The sequence below is a fragment of the Halictus rubicundus genome, chromosome 1 (genome assembly GCF_050948215.1).
Source record: "Halictus rubicundus isolate RS-2024b chromosome 1, iyHalRubi1_principal, whole genome shotgun sequence".
In the NCBI taxonomy this organism is placed as follows: Eukaryota; Metazoa; Arthropoda; class Insecta; order Hymenoptera; family Halictidae; genus Halictus; species Halictus rubicundus.
Genome location: NC_135149.1, coordinates 31,354,623 through 31,374,292, shown reverse-complemented (window position 1 = coordinate 31,374,292; position 19,670 = coordinate 31,354,623). Strand labels below are relative to the sequence as shown.

The following is a 19,670-nucleotide window of genomic DNA, read 5'->3' as shown; positions in this document are numbered from 1 at the left end:
CACGAACACCGAGCCGGTCACGACTCGCCGCGCCGCGTCGCGTCGGCGTGTATGATCGTGTATCGACTGATCGAAAAGGGGGCCTGCTACTCCTTCTCGATCTCGCCGGCTCTCGATCGGAAATATTCTGGTAATGCTCGGCTCTCTCGGCTCGTGACCTTACCCGGGGGCCCCTTCGACGAATCCCTGTCGATTCAGGTAATCCCCCGAAGGCTGGTAAGTACGGCCATCAGCGATAATGACTCGAAAATATTATAATCCGGCCGGTAGGAATTGGTTTTCGATGACTACGGGACCGGGGCATGTGTGTCGCGTCCCCGCGGCTTATTGCCGCTGTTCTCCCTCACTTTCCTGCTCGACGAGAAGGCTCTTCATAGGCATAGTTATTCCTTGAAATACCCTAACAGCTGGATCGTGTAGCCTGTGTTTCGCCGAACGGGTAAATAGGACAAATTTACGGCTACGGGCTCTCGCGCGCCGGCTCGTTTAAACGTTTTTCAGGGGCGTAATCCCGCTGAAAGAGTTGTAACCGGGAACAAGCCGAGGGAAACCGAAGACAATAACGAGGGAATCGGACGCAACATTAATTGCCGGTTCATCGTACGCGCCGCACAGTGGGCAATTTGGACAAAATCGGATTCAAAATCAAGGGACTTTCGATAGGAATGAGGTAGAGCGATGAAATCTTTTTTTAAATGAAAGCTGCAACTTTGTAGAATATGGGAAAAATAGAGAGACTGTGGTACGAACGTTTGTTAACCTCGAGAAAATTCGTTAAACGCGCACAAATTCAAGAAAATTTTAGTTTTTCCAATACGACGCGCGGAAAATTTTTTTTTTTAATATGCTATACGTCATTTCCCATAGATTTTTTCACGCCGATTTCAAATCTGGTCTCAAAATTTGTCTACGACCTCAGGATTTTGCGAAAAATAGATTTTTGTGACAAAAAGTAATGAAGTCATTTTTTCGTTGTAATGATTGGATGGTAATAATCTCCCTATTTTTACCATATTCTAAAAAGGTTCAGCTTTAATTTAAAAAAAATTTCATCGCTCTACCTCATTCCTATCGAAAGTTCCTTGATTTTGAATCCGATTTTGTCCAAATTGCCCACTGTGCGCCGGTCAAAATGACCGTTTCAGTTTTGTTATTTTACAATTACTGAAATTGTAAAAGTGCTTTCGTGGGAAATGATTAAATAGATATATTTAGGAGAGAATGTAAATTCAATCTCGTCATTTTTATAAGACAACATATATTAGTTGCTTTTAAGGTTTAGTGTTAAAGATTTATATATTGCATTTTACTTGCGAATGACTAAATCATGATTTAACACTAAACCTACCACGGTCAAAATGACCGGTTTTATATTTTACAATTATTGAAACTAGAAATTCATTTATGGAAAATAGTGGAATTAAATTTAGTGGAATATTGAAAATGAAAATTAAATTAATGAAAATTAAATAGTGGAATAAATTTCCTTGTCCAAGCATTTATTACATTGAAAATTACGGACAATATCAATAAAAGGGTTGCCATTTTTACAAGGCAATATTTACCAGATACTGTTCATGCTTGGTAGGTTTAGTTGTTAAAATTGTTGGCATCGATTGCAGGAAACAGTGACCATACTTTCTTCTTTAACACTAGGTTTAATATTTTTAACTGAAAATGATTAAGATTCTAAGGATGCATACGTGAGAAATTATTTAGCGAATTTATTTCTTTGGGTATATACAGGGTGTTTCGCCTAACTCGAGCATCCAAAATATCTCGCTTGTTTTTTTATGATGGAAGAAAATTTCAGACGAAAACATAAGTTGGTTCAGAGAGGCAAATGTAAAAATTTGTAATAAAATAAAATAAAATAAAAATCAAGGTTCAAGAACATTTCTTGAAACCCTAGGGGGATCGTGTCATCGTTATCTCACTGTTTACATCAAGTGTCCTACTTTTATGAATTTCTCGTACTCAAGGTCACGTGAAGGTCATAATATTACAGGTCGTCGGATTCGTCTTGACCTCGGCTATCATATAGCAATAAAAAAAAATATATCGTTCCATTTAGAAAAACTTCGATGACCTTGAAATCTCAAACAATATAACCTTGAAGAAATTCTTTTACCTATCATAATATTTGCCCTCCTGAACCAACTAATGTTCTCCTCTGCCATTTTTTTCTATTATAAAAAGCAAGCGTTAGTTAGGTGAAGCACTCTATAATATTTTAAAAATATTGTTAAAAATGTGGGTAGCTTGTTCTTGTTATTTTTATAAATTGATGCAAAATGGTCACTTTTAGTGCTCCGTAAAGCTAGTGTTAACATTTGTAATACCCGATTTAAATTGCCCGTGTTTGTCATGAATGCGTAAAATCCGCGGTCTAGTGCAATTTACTCCAATAATTTACGGCGGTATAAAAATATTATTTTCGGTCAGGATTACAGGGAAACTGGGCACTGCGCAGCGCGCGATTCGAGAAGAGCAACTACGGGCCATTTAACGCGGCATACAGGAACAGCAGGAGCATAAACCGGAGTCCGAGAGTTCGGAGAAAACGCGTCGAGAAAAAGTTTCGCGGGTATTATATTAAATTTTCCTTCCGTGATCTAGGCTCCCGCTAGATCAGGATAAGCGATCGGCCATAATTCAGAGGGAATAGCCGGCGCATACCACGGATCAACGTCTGCCAATCAGAGCCGCCTTTGCTGTTGCTCGCGCTTTAATTCCGCACGGACGCGTTTGATCGGTCAATTAACACGTCAGAAATGACCCGGCCGAGGAAACGCAGATTGCGCAGTTAGCTGAAATTTATTGGACGTAAATCGCGCCATTGGCAGCGCCAGGAAAACGTCCGGTTTCGCTGTGAAGTCAGTCCTCTTGATTATAGACCACCGTTAACAGATTTCATATTTTTCAAAGTTTTTAACGCACCTTTGGAAATTTTAGAGAACAATTGAAACGGAATAAAACGAAAATGTAAAAGTCGCAATAGGTATACATGAAATCGCGGTAGAATTAATGTTAAGAAGGAAGAGAATACATTGTACAGTGTTTTCTCTGTATATGTCGCCAAGGCCTCTATGATAAATGTCGCGGAATTATCCCCACTACCGTGTACCTCGGTAGGGGTCGCCAAGCATGATAGGCCTCGGACGCCGAGGGTTATAAGCATAACATGTCTCCTGCACGATACATGACGCTGGTAAGATCCGCGTCGTTGACATATATCGAGAATTCACTGTACATTTCTAACATGAGTGCAATTTTACATAGAATAAACGTTGAAAGAATTGAGTAGCAACAATATATTGACCTGGTAAAATTATTAAGGAAAGACAGAAAATCTTCAGTTTGCATAAAGATCCACAGTCCATACATTAGACGTTAGGATAGTTTCCGGAATAAATATTCCAGTGTCCCGAGAACGGTGGCGTGACCCTAAATTAAAGCAGAACGATATCGACCGTGTCGCGCCCATAATAACGCTAATAAAATGTCGCGACTGTTTGCACAGCGTTTAGCAATAATTGTCGCGCGTTACAGTAACGGGGTGGAAATTATTTATCCACCTCGAAGCACCTCGTTTAAGGCCAACATAAACGCGTAACGTAAAAGCCATCCAAGTAGCTGGCTGTTTAACGTATTTTAAGAGCTGGCAGTCGTCGGTGGTGCCATTAATGAACGCCGTTTTACCATTTATTGCGCGGGCAGACTCTCCGCTTCGAGGAACGGAGCCGGCGATCCAAGCGATTAACCAGATTCACAAAGCGAGGGTACCAACCTATCAAACGATCCTCGTTTTTCCATATATTATACACGAGTGGTCGTCAAACCTTTAACTGCCAGATCCACCGGGATCCAGTGACTTTTTTGCTTCGAACCATCCCCTCTTTCTTTCTCGTTTTTATCACACTGAAATATAGTTAGATATCTGGGAGGTATGGGCAACATGCTTTGTTCTGGGAGCGCTTGAATATTCTCTCTGGGGCAACAGTTCAGGAACGAGGGCGTGGTTTACACTTGGAGGCGGGGCCACGGTGCTCTACGGGGCAAGTTGACTGGCCTAAAACATTACATCTTCTCTCGTTCTCTCACTTTTATTAACCTATCACATAATTAACTATTTAGGAGGTGTATCCTTGCTCTGAGATCGCTTTCGATTGCCTCCAAGGGCAAGAATTGGAGGAGGAGGGCGTGGTTTACACTTGGAGGCGGGGCCACGGTGCTCTAGGGGGCAAGTTGACTGGCCTAAAACATTACATCTTCTCACTTTTATTAATCCATCACATAATTAACTATTTAGGAGATGTATCCTTGCTCTGGGATCGCTTTCGATTGCCTCCAAGGGCAAGAATTGGAGGAAGAGGGCGTGGTTTACACTTGGAGGCGGGGCCACGGTGCTCTACGGGGCAAGTTGACTGGCCTAAAACATTACAACTTCTCTCTTTCTCTCACTTTTATTAATCCTTCATATAATTAAATATTTAGGAGGTGTATCCTTGCTCTGAGATCGCTTTCGATTGCCTCCAAGGGCAAGAATTGGAGGAAGAGGGCGTGGTTTACACTTGGAGGCGGGGCCACGGTGCTCCAGGCGGCAAGTTGACTGGCCTAAAACATCACATTTTCTCTCTTCCTCTCACTTTTATTAATCCATCACATAATCAACTATTTAGGAGGTGTATCCTTGCTCTGGGGTCGCTTTCGATTGCCTCCAAGGGCAAGAATTGGAGGAAGAGGGCGTGGTTTACACTTGGAGGCGGGGCCACGGTGCTCGAGATTGCTCGGAGCTCCACGGAGCAATTTGAGTGGTCAGAAAATTTGTATCTCCTAAAAATCTAAATTCAGTGAGTGGTAATGCTCTGTACTCCTTGAACTACAATGACGACTTAGAGGCGCCACTAAAAATGGCTATTATTAACTTTGTTTGTACTTAATAAATTATTAACTATTTAGATATTGTATCAGTAACTTGGATCGGTTTCTAGGTCGGAAGGAATGTTTGATTTCGAAGCTGAAACAGCACGAATGCAAAGGGTCAAAATTTTTTCAACATTCTTATCGGTGAAAAGCAGAATTGTTATACACTTTCTCGTTTCAAGTACTCGTGGAAACTATGAAGTGCAACGTTATCCAGCGCCGTGGAACGTTTCGGATGCTCGGGGACATGCACCGATCAAATTCTAATTTCGAATCAGTATAAACAAGATAACTACCTGTAAGCAACAGGTGGTCTCGACCCTGGGGCAACTCCGAGGCCCATAAACCCAGAGAAAGGCTCCCTCGAGCCGAAGAATCCGCCATCGTCATCGACAGAAGATCTCCTTTACTTTCATCGGCCGTAATAGGCGTGGTCGGCCGTCAGTGGGCGTGTCTTCTCGGCTCTCGCTTTCGACGGAGCCGGTACATAACAATAATACCACGAACAAGTGTCTACCTCGAAGACAAACCGCGACAAGAAGAAGAGGGAAGGGGAAGAAACCTAAAGGGGAGTCCCAAGGGATCCTCCTACGATCTCGATCGAGGGCCCCGGCCATTAGAATCCTGTTGGGGTACGCAACGCGAATCGCACCGAATCGAATGTGTCCCGGTCATCAGCATTAATCTCGCGGAACGTCTTGCGGCCGATCGGGCCGAGCGGTCACGGTGATTCCTCGCGTGTCAAAGAGGGCCGCCTCGCGGAAATGTCAAGCGTGCGCGGATGTGGATACGGGACGGTTGCGGCCGGCGACTGGGGGACTCGCCAGAGAGAGAGAGAGAGAGAGAGAGAGAGAGAGAGAGAGAGACTTGCGCTCATCAGATCCGCGATCTCTCGAGGAGCGCGGCATGAGCATAACGTAGTAGCAGCGAACGTAGAAAAAGGTAGCCGGCCGGCCGGAGTAGGTAGATACTTACTCGAGGAGGACAGCCGAGGCATTGACCCGCGCGCGAGCGGTTAGTCACGCGTGCACACGCACTTTTGCGCGCCTCGCGCCGCGCACCTATACGTACCTGTGCGCGGTGCAAACGCGGTGCAAACGCGGTGCACCGCGATGCAACGCAGATCGGTGCAACTCGCCGCGCGCCCGCTCAGCTGTCCTTTGAGGAATCCTAACCGTTTTAGTGCCACGCGGCGCGATCTTCTTCTATTCGGCGCCGAACAATGAAACAAACCATCATACAGTCAAACCACATTCAGACTTTGCTGATCACATTCAGAGTGACCTTCATCGTTACTGCTTAACCCTTTGCGCACAGGGTCTACAGGCGATCAATGAAAGGTTCCATCTCGGTGTGCACGGTGCCTAAAGGCAGCAGCAATTGCAACAAAAGTCTGCCTTTCAACTGCAAAATTCCTACGCCTCTGGGTCAGCATTTTTCATAACATTGTCTCTCCCTAACAGAGCTCTCCCAAAATCTAGAGCGAAGAAAGCTGTTTCGAAGAAGCTGAGAGCGGCAGAATATGAGTACTTTTGCGCCACGCGGTAGACTCACGATGACCATTAACCCATTTTCATCATTAGCGTGTATACACGATCAATTTTCCTGGTCTCTATCAGCGGAGCGTACACAGGGTCTCCCCGTTAGGTTATGTCACCATTTTGTAGGCATTTCCGATAGTGCAATTAAAAAGTGTTTTAGACAAAAGTTTGTCAGTACTTGGCGAGCTACATGTTCGCATATTCTTCAATCTAAAAGAATGCTTTTTACGTAAAAAAGTAAAGGTCACCTTGACTTTTTTAAACAGCACCACATGTTTTGGACATCATAGGATTGACGTCGAGACGAATTCAATAGTGTATTATACCATGACCTTGAAATGACCTCAAACTCGAAAATTTTGTGCAAGCGTAACTTTAATGAAAAATTATTTCTTGCAAAACAAAGCAAATTACATTAGACGTTCGAACTGTGATCCACCTTCTGTCTGGTCTCGTAGAAATGGAGGGTGTTGTTGGAGATGAAAGTAGTAATTCTGATTTCTTTTTTTTTTCATATTTCCTTATAATGCAAATGGGTCAAACGCTCTCTCGAAAAGAATCGTAGATCTAATGACCATTCCGCGCATCTGTATGGTAATGTTTGCGTCCGTTGATTTTTCAATAAAATCTGGAGCAAGGAAAGCACTCGGCCGGCTAGGAGACTGTTCATGCTAAAATGACATCTGCTGATTGCTGGTACACATATAGTTTTTATATGTATCTCGCTATTTAGAAAGTGGCGTGAATGCATAAACAGCTGCACTCCAGTTGTGTTTTTCTAAAATGCGATGGGAAAGTCGTCGGAATGAGAACGTATCAGAAAAAGTGATCTCATCTTCAACTTCTTCTGGATGCTGACACCGGAATGCCGTTGTTAAACTTCATTTCCCGTCTTTACACTTCATTTTCCGCTTGAATCGCTATCGAGATGGATTGTCGCCATCCGAAGAGGATGAGGCAAAGCAGGATTCCGGTTGGTAATTATAATTTATTGGACTCTGAAGCAAGATTCTCCCCGGAGATAGCAAACGGGCATTTTCAACGTCTTTCCCAAAGATCCCCCGCATCACAATGGTCCCCTACGAGGAATGCGCAGGACTGCGACGCATCCAAGGATAAAAACTTCTCACCGCTCGCTGAGAAAAAAAAAACCGGCGCTGAATGATTCAGTGATCTCAGCCACTTCGCAACTTGACCCGATTTCCAGGAACGTTCCGCGAACAGACGAGCGCGCCGCCGGATGGCGTACACCGGAGCGATGCAACATTGGCTGCGCGGTGCAGTCGTTGCATCGAACGTGTCCCGACCGAACTTGGGCCAGTTCGAGGAGCTGGATGTCATTGAACCTGACACGGCGTCGTGTCGCAATTTCGCCGCGGATCGAATTGCACGGCTACTTTCTCCAATTTTGCGTCTCGCGAGGGATGCACTCTCCAGATGCACTCTGGTGCGGCCACCTGGTCGCTTCAGTGCTGGGGGTCTGCAAAAATCCTGGCTGAAAGTGCCAGGGACGTTGCAGTATTAGGTTGCAGCATGCGAAGTGTGCAGACTGTGATAGTACGTCTCGATTCATAACATTTGCACGCTAAAATCTGACGCTTCACATGTAGCAACCTAATACAACAGAAGGTTAACAAAAGTTTCCTTAATGCTCAAGCCGGCCCGATTGGGTTTGACCTTGACTTGATCGTCACGCTACAGTCGTGCGAACGACTACGAACGTCATACTCTATCGTGTCGCGCAGTTTTTGCTTGGAAAGCGACAGTGGCGCCACTAGCGGAAAATGTCGGAACCTCGAGGTGCTGTTTCATGAAGGCTCGTTTTTCGTGGGTAAATAAGTAAGTAATCAACTGAAAATACACAGCGCCGTCATTGTACATGTCCTGGCTAGGACTGTATGGTCTTACTTTTTCGACAGGAATGCTACATCTCGCGATATTTAAGAAAATCTGTCAGCGACGGCCATCTTGTGACGTCACGCTTGCTTCGAATGCCTAATATTACAAATTACTCCACGGTAACGTGGAAATATGCATTTTGGAGACCATACAGTCCTAGATTGGACTTTTAGGAAACCAAATTGACCAGTTTTGAATTTCTCGTTGCGATATTGAAGCGTCAGTTTGATTTCCCGTGGACCCAAGTTTCGTGTACGTACATATATGGGTGCACAGAGAAAATTAGAATTTTCATAGATCCCAATTGAGATTCTCAAGGCGAGTCTGATCGAATATTATATTTTACACAGCAAGGGGTTAACGTTCGAATGTTTGGAAGTATAGCAACCGCAGCCAGCCCAGTGGAAAAGACTGTCGCCGGGCATACCTCGGCTATTGTGGTCTCGCGTAAAATTGCATCGCATCGGCGCGGCGCATCGGTGTGCGCACGGTTGCGCAGTGGAAGAGGGTCGCGTGCAGACGGGACCGCGGCGAACAGCGCGCGTTCCGCCCGTGAATAGGTAATGCAATGCTCGAACAGGCGCCATGACTCGTTGCAGCCGGTGTCCCTCCTGCTTTGCCGAGGGTTTCGCACCGCGAAAAATCCACCGATCGCCGATGCTGCGCCGTTGATCTTCGAGCAGGCCATTAGTGGGATATGCGAGAGCATGGAATTTCTGCCGTTCCGTGGGCTACATCCCCTCCCGCCTGTCTTCATGATAGTATATGCGCACCGATTGCGCTCGCGAAACCGCCGCTCGCGAGGACGACTAGCCACCGAATCTTCCGCCAATTATGCCATTACACGACCTTCCCCTACCCACGCCGCCCCAGTTCTGCGATCATTCGCCATTTTTACCAAATCAAGAGAAGCCTCAGAGTTCTCTTGTCCGATCTTCGCCGCCCTTCGATCAGAATCGGCGGTCAGCCGGAGAGAAGATAATTACGCAATTTGCGGCTGAACGCATCGCGCGATTCGTCGGACTACCATGATGGACCTCCTCAAGATGCTCCCCGGGTTTGAAGCCATGGGTTCCAAGGGGCTTTTGGATGATTTTGGACTGGGGCGGTCAAATATCACCAAAGTTTCCTGCGTCAATTACAATTACATCAATTACTCTTCTCCAAATAGCTCCTGAAGCAAGTGGTCGTTTATTTCTTGAATAGATCCTTTTTGCTCTTCGTAGGGAGTGTGCTTGTTCATCTCTGTCATAGCTGCATAAAATCCACAGTTCATATTGATTAAATAAAAATTGTGCGCAACAATCGAAAGAAACAGGACTCAAATAAAATTTGCTACTCCTCCTTTAATAATCCTAATACGCTGAAGAATTTAGATATTCTTAAATCCTTGCAATCCCTTTGCTCTTCGTATTTAGGCTACGGAGCCAGTTTCCTTACACTTTCGTTTCAGCTTTTCCAAATCCACTATACAATTTACTTCATTCATTGTAGGTCACGGTTCCGATCAAGCTCTGCCTGGCCACCACAATCTTGCAATACCGTATAATTAACCCGATGAAGATGCCGATACCAGAATTTTAAACAAATGTAGCACACAGATAAGTAACCAGACGCCGAGCAACTTTAACGCATGATTGCCGTTTCCCAAGGATGGAAACGCGCGCGTGAGTCGCACAACGCGGACAGGTAGCTTGTATTTACAACGTGGGCTGCGCAACCTTGGCACAATAAAGATACAATAATAATAAGACGCGTATGTGGGGGGGGGGGGGGGCTTGCGGAATAAAGTAACTCCGTCAAAACAGCGTAGCATGTTCTGGGTGCCGCGTCGGTGTTATTAGCCGGGGTACTTGTAGCTGTCGAGCGGCGCGTCTGAGCGTTTCGAGCGATTTCCAGCAATTACATCGCGAAATGAAGTCCACTCGGTGCCTGTTCCCTGTTCCCTGTTCCCTGTTCCCCTGGGGGCTATTACGGCGAAGGTCGCACGAACTGGGGAAGTACAGTTGAATCCATAGCGCGGCGCGAGCATTGTAAGCATCACGGTACACGTAATGCTTCCCGTCGAGCTGTTTGCTCGAGGTGTATCGGTTATCTTGCCACACGGACGAAGAGAGAACGCCTCTACGCGCTCTGCTCCGCTTTGCTTCGCTTCCCTCCGCTTTGCTTCGCTTCTCTTCGCTTTGCTCCGCTTCGCGGCCGGCCGGAGCACGGTGGGAGGTTCGCTCGTTGCCTAATTTCGTTAGATTCGCTCGTGTAATATTGTACATTGGATCTCAAATCTGATTTTCGTATCCTTATGCAAAATATATTTTTATTAATTGTGATTCTAACCAACAGGGTAGGATCCCGAACCAAGAAATCCAGAAAATTATGAATTATGAAATTTACTTTACGGGGTTGAAATCGACCCTTGAAAATTGTCCACTATTTTTCCATATTTCCTTATAATTCGCAAGCTACAGGCTGTTTCACCTAACTCGAGCATCAACTGCAAGACACAGTAGTCATTTACAAGCTTTTTCATAAATTTCATAAATTTTTTGGAACTCTTTATTGTTTTAAATTGAACAATTATTAACCTTTATTATTTTTTTTTCTTTATTTTTTTCATATGTAGTCAGCTACGTCGGTTATATGTGGGAGATGCATTTTTTCGTCCAATGTTCAAATTTAATTTTTCTCATTACAATTTTCGATATATGTCACGGGTCTTACCAACGACATATATCGTCCAGGAGACATACCCGAGCCGTGTTATGTTTACCGAGGCCTCTCGAGCTTCGTCACCCCTCACGGGGAATACGGTTGTGGGGACAATTATGCGACGTTTATCATCCACGCCTTGGCGACATATACAGGGTGTTTCACCTAACTAGAGCATCTACAATATCTCGTTTGCTTTTATAATAGAAAAAAATTTCAGAGGAAAAGATTAGTTAGTTCAGGAGGGCAAATATTTTGATAGGAAATAAATTTGTTCAAGGTTATATTTTTTGAGATTTCAAGGCCATCGAAGTTTTTTTTAAATGGAATGATATATTCTTATTATCGCTATATGATAGCCAAGGTCAAGACGAATCCAACGACCTGTTATATTATGACCTTCACGTGACCTTGAGTTTGTTATCACCAACGATTCCACACCGTACATTTACACTCCATGGACGCTGGTGTTCAATTTGGTAAAAGTTGAGTTATAAACGATTAAAAGCGCGATTTTAAGTCGAAAATCGTGAACAATGGCAATTTTCCCACTTTTAATCTTCAGCATGGATATAATTTTTTTTTAATTTTCATTTTTTGAAATTTTCAGCATGGATATAATTTATTCGAGCGAATCAAACACATTCTTTAAATTTTCAATACAGACTCGGATAAAAAAGCCGAGAAAACCAACTTTTACTATTTCTTTTGCGATTCCGACCAATTCAAATTTTCTTAAAAAATTGTTTACACCTCGTCTAATAAACTAATCCTTCTAACTTCTCAATAACATTCAAGTCATTTGATCTAATTTTTAAAAAGTTATGTTGTTTCAAATAGTGTGTAATCAGTTTTGCTCTCTACTGTACATAGGTTCATATATTAGTACATTAATTGGGTGGAAGACTTCCAGCATTGACTCTCATAATACGCATGATTTCAACGAGTGCGTGGCAGCTATGGCTAAATCCATTTGTCAATGTTTACTCGTCAATGTTATTTAATTTTACAAATAAGGGTATGAATTGTCTACTAGAAAATTAGAATTTAGATGCAACGCTTGTGACTCTGGGTCGAGATGGACCCAGAATATTTTTGCCTATCATAATATTTGCCCTTCTGAACCACCTAGTTTTCCTTTGCAATTGTTTTCTATCATAAAAAACAAGCGAGATATTTTAGATGCTACAGTTAGCTGAAACACCCTGTACAAGGGATAGGAAGAAAGTTTCCAGACAAAATTTGTTCCCTATAATAGTGACTATCATCCGGTAAAACATTTACCAATTGTTTATACAATTACGGGAAAAATCCCTTGTATGTTTCAAAAGTCTCATCTGAGGAACTGCCATCATGCTCGGAGACTAGCCCTGACCGGCTCCCGAGTCAATTTACCGTACAAATCAGTAGAGATTGGATCGTAAGCGATTGTTCCTGCGTTCGAACACTCGTGTCCGCCTAATTAGTTCGGCGAGCGCATAAAGGTCGAGAAGTTATGGATTCTCTTTGGGAAAACGAGCTTCCACCTTGAACCGGGATCGTCGGATAGGCGCCACGACTCGGCTGCCTATCCGCTTTGAATCCCGCCGGTTGAAAAATGGCGACGATCGAGAGCCCCGGATCGTCGATCTTGACGACCATTAGCGGACTACACGGGACTCCTCCGGAGGAGGAGATTTTTCCGCCGTTGGCTTTCTGCCGGCTGCTCCCCAAGGCCGGGTGGAATGCTAACCGACGCCCGGAAGTGCAGTTGATCTTCCATACCTGATCCTCCGGGCGACCGAGAAAGAAGTGAATTCGCATTCCCCCTAGGCCCCCTCGCCGCACGCAGCCCGGAAAAACTCTCCTCTCAGATGTTCACCGAGCCGTTTTGCGCGCTGTGTTGTTTCGTGAAACTCCTCGCGCTTCTTGCGCAACTTCTCCCGTTTTTTTTTCTTTTATGTCTTCTTCGTCTTCTTCTTCTTCGTCTTCGTCTTCGTCTCATCCTGCGCGAGCACGCGATTTTTCCCAGTCTGGCCGATAGTGGCGCGCTTTTCGTGAGAAGCGATTCGTCGCCGATCAACGGACCCATTCTATGCTAATGCCGCGTTAATAACCGGTACCACGTGACGAAACACCTAACTGGCATTCGGGGGAAACGTGACAGCGATTGGTCGGATCTGCTATTGTTATCCCACGGGGAAGTACGCTGATGTTGAAGTTCGTTGTTGTCTCGGATCGCACGAACGCTAGACGCGTCTTCATCTTGAATAAAAATTTAATTTATTCAGTAAGTGAGGTGGTCACAGAGGTGAGCCACTAAATAACATATAAACCTTGTTAAACTTCGGCACACTTTGTATGGATTATTCAATCTATATAGAGTCGGTCACGAAGATATTCGGACACCACTATAGTTTATGAAATTTATGCAATAAAAATAAAAAGAGGTTTCACGTGTGTTACTATGCAGTGTATGGCTAACAAAAACATAAGAGATATTTATTTACGATAACTGATTACATAAATAATATGAGAAAAATAAATTATTCGATAATATCTAGTACTTGTTAAATCATTCTGTGTTACATAGGTCCATTGCTAACTTTGTTGTATTTCATATTTAATTATAAATCACTTAAAATATATTGTTTATGTTGGAATATAAGCTTTTCATATTCTATGCCATGACAATAGCCAATGAGAAGGCGCCCACCGATTTGATTAATCGGCTGTGCTCTCTTCGAGCTTTCCATACTCTATGCCATGGCAATAGCCAATGAGAAGGCGCCCACCGATTTGATTAATCGACTGTGCTCTCTTCGTTACAGTTTTGTGTTTGTATTTTGTGTTTTGTATTTTACACTCTGACCAGGCAACCGACACGACGTGTTCGTTTTGCTACTCTATCTAACATTTTTTGTAAAGCGGAAGATAAACTATATTATTAAAATATAGACGCGTTATTTTCAATAGTTTAATTAACAAAAACCAACTAAATGTCGTAAAAAATTCATCATTATTCATATTTCATACAACCGTAAACATATTGATCGATAAATATAGAAAAATAGGCGATTTAGAATTTTGTCCAGCTAAAAAGGCCATTCGTCACACTGTGCGACGGACTGGTAGCATGATCGCGCTTATGCGGCTGGTCCGTTGAAGTCTCCGGCGCTCGTGCCGCTCATCCGTTGAAATCGCTGGCGCTTCCGGAGCGTGATTTAACGGGATCGTTGGATCGAACGTTTCGCGATCGAGATATCGGCCAATCCGAAATTCTCCGTTCGAGCGATCGGTTTTGCACGGGTAAGGAACGGTGAAAACCGCGAAAGAATTCCGCGGCAATTGTCGGGAGACAATTAAAGAAATCATAATACCAGTCCGAAGAATGGACATATACGAACGTGAGATTTTTCCATAGAGGACGGACGAATGGCTCGTTCCGCGGAACACGATAATTGCTGGAATTAAGTAAACTGTAAACAGAGGAGGCCGAGAGAGCCTACCGCGTCGAGCTCCATTCTCTCCCGGAGGGAGACCAAAATGGCGCGGAGAAGTGTTCGTTCGTTCGCGTCCCAGCAAGAAAAGAACAAGCAGATCCTTCCTGGATGATAATTAGCCCGGCAACAACTCTCTTTCGCGTAAAAGGCTAATCCACGCGATTAACCCAGCGATTTTTTTACTTACGGCCGCGAGCATAATACACGCGCTGCGCCCGCGGTAATTGTTAGCATTTTTTTGCGGATCCGCTATCTGCGAATCCAGATCTTGCTTCTACGTACCGACCACCGTGTACGAGTTGCGCATCTTCGTTACCGTAATTTCCGCTTTCTACCGATCATTCGGTCCAGTCGTGACCGGCTAACCGCCTCCGCAATCTCCTTAACCCTTTGCACCGAACCTAATCAAACTCGTGATGAACGTTTCACACGGAATCCTTCTCTTTCGTTTCAGGATTTGTTCCAGGACGTTATCAAAGATGAAGAGAACAGGCAATGAAACATTTTCTTCGTGGACGCACGGGGCTCCATTTTTGCTAGTTTAAAATTAGGTTAACGGAGCACTAAAAATCACTATTTTATCCACGAGGAATTACTCAACATATTTATTATGAAAGAAATTACAACGTAATCAGAAAATTATTTCTCGTATACAGGTTCTCATAAACAGTCACATATCTCAGCAACGGTAAGTTTTAGGACAAATAGACTTTAGTAGTTTTATACTCAGAATAATCTATCGAAATCGAGCATAAAAAATTGGACACTCCATTTAAAAAACCACTTGCAAAAACATCATTTATACCATATTATGTAGTTTCTTAAACCCTACAAATTCTGTAAATAACATTTCCTCGTATTGTTTGAAATAACCAAGAGATTCAAGTGGACAGAGCTCGTGGGACACACTGTATATTATGAAAGAAATGGCTGAGTAATGAGAACATTATTTCTCATACGCATTATAACCATTTAGTGCGCATTATAAAAGAAGAAGGACAAGAGAAAATTATTTCTCATATATATATATATTATTATAATATATGTGTTGTATAATTCCTCGCGGACGCATCTTTGCAACAACCACAAATTAAAAACATTAGACTGCGCCATGTTCGCACATCTATACTGTTAAGTGATGTTACATTACACAAAACGACCATTAGACTTGTTGAATCAAATTAAACTGACTCAGTGTCACATCTTGGGAACAGTTCAGGCCGAAGCGGAAATCCCGGCGTTCCGGAAACGAGCCATTAAATTATTTTCTAATCGTCGCACCGGATTGCGTTCTCGCTAGTTTATGCGATATTATATCATATAAAACGAGAATTTATTGGGCTTGTCGAATCAGGTCAGACAGCTGTTATGCGACTTGTCGGAGTCTCCTAGATTTCTAGAAGCAGATGTTAGATTCTCGGACGACGTTGAGACATTTTCTTTGCGAGCGCATAATGGAGTCTCTACGGCTTCTCAACTAGTCCCGGATAGGTTGCGGTGGTCGTGCAACATTAACAGTAAACGTCTCGCAATTTCGCGTGATTAATCCGAAAATAGGATGCCGCGCGGGCATCGCAATCTGTCAAAGGCTGATTAAAAAGCCGAGGCTCGCAGCGGATGAGACATCCGAGGATATAACTGCTCGGAGGTATGAGATCTTACTCGACCGTGCCTTCGTATCAGCCATCGCAATAGATACCGTTTAATTGCACGGCTTCTTAAAACGTGCTGTTCCAATCTACGAGCTTCGTTTATTAAATGTCACAATCGTGAAAAAAAAAATCGTACACCAAATTTTTCGGTCTCGATCTGCAGGAGAGACTTCAATCTTGAGATCCTTATCGATTAGGGTCAACAAAATTTTTTCTAGGCACGTTCGAAGTGTCAAAGTTCAGTGGAATCACATAATACGGCACAGTTTTCGCTTGGAGTGTCATAAGACGGCGAAAAAAAATCGTACATCAATTTTCATGGCGTCGTTGTATAGGGAATACTTCAATCTTCAAATCTATGGTGATTAGAACCGCGAGAAAAATTTGGTATCGCTGCTGGAGATTTTTAAATGTATATTTTGGATATAAAAATTCCACCGGGGAGTGCCATAACTCGTCTGAATCCTGCTTAACGTCCTCGCTCGTCGGAAAAATGTTATGCTGCTGATATCTCGGCGTGATTATGCTCGTGGCTGGTTTTCACGGAGCCGTCACGCGTGACGGGCCCGTTGAAAAAGTCTCGATGACCTCGATCTAGGATGAACACGAGCCTGAGGATCCAGGGGGTATGGAACGTGGATCCCGCGGCTTCCATGAGTTCGCCAGGGTCGTTCGCGAATTGTTATGGCTCGAGCACACGGCTGTGAACATTGTGAGGAGAAGAAAACAGACGGGGGCTCGTAGAGATCAGGGGAAAAACGGTTCGGGCTGCCGCCGTTGATAATAAATGCGAAATTGGATCTCCCCGGTGATTTTACTGCCTCCGACTCGCTCGAGCGAGCAACCGCTCGAGATTATTTGCGAATCGTCCCGCGAATGCTCGCTCTGACTAGAAATGACAATATTAAACAGTCGTAACGCGGCTGACGATTAGAAACAACCGAGGTCGCCGAGAACCGTGATTCTCCACACGGGGATAGCTTGTTATCAAGGTAACTCGTGGCAACGAAACTTCTTGGAGGATATTCTAGAAGCACGGAGGAGTATTCAGGAATTTTTTGGAATTTTTTAAACCCCGAAATGCTAAAGAAAAAATTGCGTAGATGTTCAATTTCGCTTTGCTGAAGAAAATTGAGGTAACAGGTGACAATTTCGCTCTGTTCAAGAGAATTGAGGTAATTCATGGGAATGAAAATTATTGGAGGATATTCTAGAAGCATAGAAGAGTATCCAAGAATTTTTTGGAATTTTTAGAACTCCGGAGACCTAAAGAAAAAATTGCGTACATGTTCAATTTCGCTTTGCTGAAGAGAATTGAGATCAAAGGTGGCAGTTTCGCACCGTTCAAGAGAATTGAGGTAATCCATGGCAATGAAAATTATTGGAGGATATTCTACAAGGATGGAGGAGTATTCAAGAATTTTTTGGAATTTTTTAAAGCCCAAAAACCTAAAGAAAGAATTGCGTACATGTTCAATTTCGCTTTGCTAAAGAAAATTGAGATAGGTGGCAATTTCGCTCTGCTCAAAAGAATTGAGGTAATTCATGGCGACGCAAATTATTGGGCGATATTCTAGAAGCATGGAGGAGTATTTAGGAATTTTTTTCGAATTTTTTTAACCCCGAAAAGACCCCCAAAGGACATTGAGATAACAGGTGGCAATTTCGCTCTGTTCAAGAGAGTTGAAGTAATTCATAGCAATGAAAATTAGTGTACAATATTCTAAGAGGATGGAAGAGTATCCAAGAATTTTTTGGAATTTTTAGAACCCCGAAAAGCTAAAGAAAAAATTGCATAGATGTTCAATTTCGCTTTGTCAAAGAACATTGAGGTAACAGGTGGCAATTCTGCTCTGCTCAATAAAAATTAGGTAATTCCCGGCAATGAAAATTATTGGAGGATATTGTAGTAATACGGAAGAGTATTCAGGAATTTTTTTGGAATTTTGTAAACCCCAGAAACCTAAGGAAAAAATTGTGTAGACTTTAGATATCGTTCTGCTCAAGAAAATTGAGGTAACTCGCAGAATGTGAAATTATGAAAGAATCTGTGATTTAGCGGGAATAACAGTTTTCTTCTGAACACATTATTTGCCTAATTATGAGCGGTACTCTATTCCCGTTACTTCTCCCTCGCCATGGAAAAAGTTTCGACGGTCCGATAGCGATTGTGCGCGTGCACCGGATGTAATCGAAAGTGTACACGCCGAGCCCCCATAATTTGCATGCTGACGAGAGAGGCGCTGGCACACCAAAACCACGCGAACGTATCCAGGTGAAAATAATGCCTGGAGGATCTCCTTGGAATTAGCACGAGCGGTCTCAAACTTTTTTGCATGCCGCTCGCGCGATATCTCCGATCTCCTTTCGTACCGTTTTTCCTCGAAACGGGTCTACAAACGTAACTACAATTTATTGTCTCCGGGGACTTTCAAAAATTTCTCCGACGCGAAATGTGTTCCGTAACGTTGTACCCTTCTGCTTCGTATAGTAATTTTTATTTTTGGAATTATTACAACACCGCCAAAATATTCCCTTAGCACTCACTTTATTCCGTTAAACTTTGCTCTGCTAAATAAAGAAATTCAGGTAACTCACGACGATAAAAATTATTGGAGGATGTTCTAGAAGGATGGGGCAGTTTACAGAAATTTTTTGAAATTTTTAGAACCCCGGAAACCTAAAGAAAAAATTGCGCACATGTTCAATTTCGCTTTGCTGAAGAAAATTGAGGTAACAGGTGGCAATTTCGCTCTGTTCAACAGATTTGCGGTAATTAATGGCAATGGAAATTATTGGACGATATTCTACAAGGATGGGGGATGGGTTCAAGAATTTTTTGGTATTTTTAGAACCCCGGAAACCTAAAGAAAAAATTGCGTAGATGTTCAATTTCGCTTTGCTGAAGAAAATTGTGGTAACAGGTGGCAATTTCGCTATATTTAAGAGAATTGAGGTAATTAATGGCAATGCAAATTATTGGTGGACATTCTAGAAGGATGGGGGAATATCCAAGAATTTTTTGGAATTTTTAGAACCCCGCAAACCTAAAGAAAAAATTGCGTACACGTTCAATTTCGCTTCGCCAAAGAATATTGAAGTAACAGGTGTTAATTTCGCTCTGCTCAATAAAAATTAGGTAATTCACGGCAACGAAAATTATTGGACGATATTCTAGAAGGACGGAGGAGTACCCAAGAATTTTTTGAAATTTTTAGAACCCCGGGAACACAAAGAAAAAAATTGCGTAAATGGTTAGGTTCGTTTCGCGTAAGCAAAATAAAGGTAGCACGTGGCAATAAAAATTGCTGTGTTCTAGAAGATTACTCAAGGATATTTTTCGACCCTTCATGACCTTGAAAACCTGAAGAAAAGTTGTACAGTCTTGACCGACCCAGTGCGCAAAAGGATGTTAGCACAGAAATGCGCTGGTTTGCGGACGGATGGTTCAGAAACGGATTTGT

General features: G+C 43.2%; 1 protein-coding gene and 1 long non-coding RNA gene across 3 annotated transcripts in view; one reads left to right on the top strand and one right to left on the bottom strand.

Moving 5' to 3' along the window:
- Mwh (multiple wing hairs) overlaps positions 1 to 19,670 on the bottom strand; it is a 113,445-nt gene that overhangs the window by 48,205 nt on the left and 45,570 nt on the right. The gene's annotated exons all lie outside the window — the stretch shown is intronic.
- Positions 3,462 to 4,988, top strand: LOC143361985 (uncharacterized). Its single transcript, XR_013083567.1, has 2 exons — positions 3,462 to 4,860; positions 4,900 to 4,988. It is a non-coding gene; the product is annotated as an uncharacterized LOC143361985 (long non-coding RNA).